Below are 1978 nucleotides of genomic sequence, written 5' to 3' on the forward strand. Positions count from 1 at the left end.
CGGTTCAATGGTCTACTCACTTCAAACATTTCCTGGAACCAGTCTGCGGTTGGTTCTTCCTCCAGCAAAGTCTTCATTAGCTTGCCAAGGGCTTCCAAGGACCTCACGTACAGTGACTGAAACCAGAAGAGAAGGAGTGAGGCTCAGCACAGATCATTTGTGTGTGTGGGCCGGGGAAAGCTAACCATAACCTTGCCAGGGAGGCCATGTGTGACTGCCATCACCCAGTGCCTGCTGGGCAGAAATACAGTGGATGGTGCCAGAGGAGAATTGTTGTCACGTACCAGTCTATGCAGAGTATCCTTTGCTGTCTCACCTTCCTCTTTCATCTTCTCCAAGGGAGGAAGGGGAAATAAACTTTTGAAACACTCATCAAGGAGCTCACGGTTTCCCTCCAAGGTCAAAGATGGTTTGAGTTTGCTGGCAGAAGAAAGATAGGGAGAAAAGTCATGCATTAGACTCAGTACCACCTCCAAGTACAAGAAATGGGTCCAATGACTAGAGATTGCCCCAGTCTAGAACCCCAAATGCAAACAACCCTTCACTTTGCAGTTGAGCACCTCTTTGCACCTCTATTAAGTATTGGCTCATCTAGAAGTAAAGCTAAAGCTTCAAGTCCCCTTTTTAGAGAAACCCACAAGCTTCCCTCCCCCTGCCAGCTAGCCAGACACCTCCCTCCCCATCTGAACTCTCCTCCATTGTACTGCATGCCCCACAACCTCCAATCTTGTGTCTTTCAAGCACAAACCTCCAAATGGACACATTCAAACCCTCAAGAACGAAAGTTCTGCTGGTGAGCAGCATGTGAGCCAAACCCTGCAGGCATCAGACTGCTCCCAACCTGACACTCATGAATTAACAAATAAGAAGTCATCACAGTGCCAGGAAATATGGCAGAAAATAGCCTACCTCAGATGTTCAATGGCAAGAATTGCCTTGTAGCGAACTGGAGATGCCAGGGAATCCAGTGGTTCCTTTTTAATGAAGTCCTGAAATGCATTAATAGGGACATAAAAAATGGGAAATGGATTTGAAAGGCAGAGAGGTCTTCCTCTCACACTCTGAAATAGGGCCATATGCCAGACCTGTAATAAACAGACACCGGGCTCAGCAAGCTCTCTGCCTCTGAAATGGACCGTAGGGCCATCTGCAGGCTATACGGAGGACAGAAAGATAACTCACCAGACACAAGCCATTCCTTCCAGTTACAGCCCACAATATGTCAGCATCCCTGCCGAGCTCAGAGTGGACCCAGCATTCGGGGTGCCATGCAGGTAGCTCATGAGACTGCAGTAGTACAGTCACAGCCAATGGATAAAACAACATCTCCCTGGAAAACCAGTCTTATTACATTACAACAAACTCCTTTGTACTTCAGTCCTCAAAGCTCCTAATCACTCACCAGCATGTAGCCAAGGAGCTCCTGTTTGTAAGAGAATTCGAACTCCTGGGAGTCTCTGGTCTCCAAGATGGCACAGCTAATCTCCGTGACATTCTGGATGAGGGTTAATTTTAGGTACATGTCCTACATAATCCAGAAGGAGAAACAAGAGGATATGGATGAGAAACTGAGAGAAGAACCAGAGTCCAGAAGATAAAGATCAGGAATTAAATCTAGCCTCAGGAGAGGAGAGAGGTGTCCACAGACCCCAGAAGGTAGAGGACCCCAGTTCTGCACCCACCTCAGAAGAAAAGAAAACCCAGGTTCATCAAATAAATCCAGGTCCACTTACACCAGAGCAGCCAGGACTCCTGCTTGATGTAGCAAGGAAATCAAGCTCTGTGCAATTTAAACAAGCAACTTGTGTATAGAAAATGAAAGAGCTGAGGGCAGATTATTTAGAATTTACCTTGTTCCCAAAAGTGATGCCCAGCACCTGAAAAACAAAATGCAAAACAGCTCTTAGCAATGTACATAGTCCCACATAACGCACATCCTCAAAATGTCCTGGCTGGTGAATATGGAGCAGAGAGAAAT

At 46.6% G+C, this 1978-nt stretch overlaps 1 long non-coding RNA gene across 1 annotated transcript; it reads right to left on the reverse strand.

The window, feature by feature from the left end:
* Positions 1-379: 379 nt before the first annotated feature.
* LOC113408387 lies at positions 380-1454 on the reverse strand. The gene is made up of 3 exons (XR_003370296.1): positions 1403-1454; positions 910-989; positions 380-420 (listed from the first exon to the last, which is right to left on the reverse strand). It is a non-coding gene; the product is annotated as an uncharacterized LOC113408387 (long non-coding RNA).
* Positions 1455-1978: the final 524 nt, after the last annotated feature.

Source organism: Terrapene carolina, unplaced genomic scaffold (assembly GCF_002925995.2).
Source record: "Terrapene carolina triunguis isolate 2854851 unplaced genomic scaffold, T_m_triunguis-2.0 Scaffold11660, whole genome shotgun sequence".
In the NCBI taxonomy this organism is placed as follows: domain Eukaryota; kingdom Metazoa; phylum Chordata; order Testudines; family Emydidae; genus Terrapene; species Terrapene triunguis.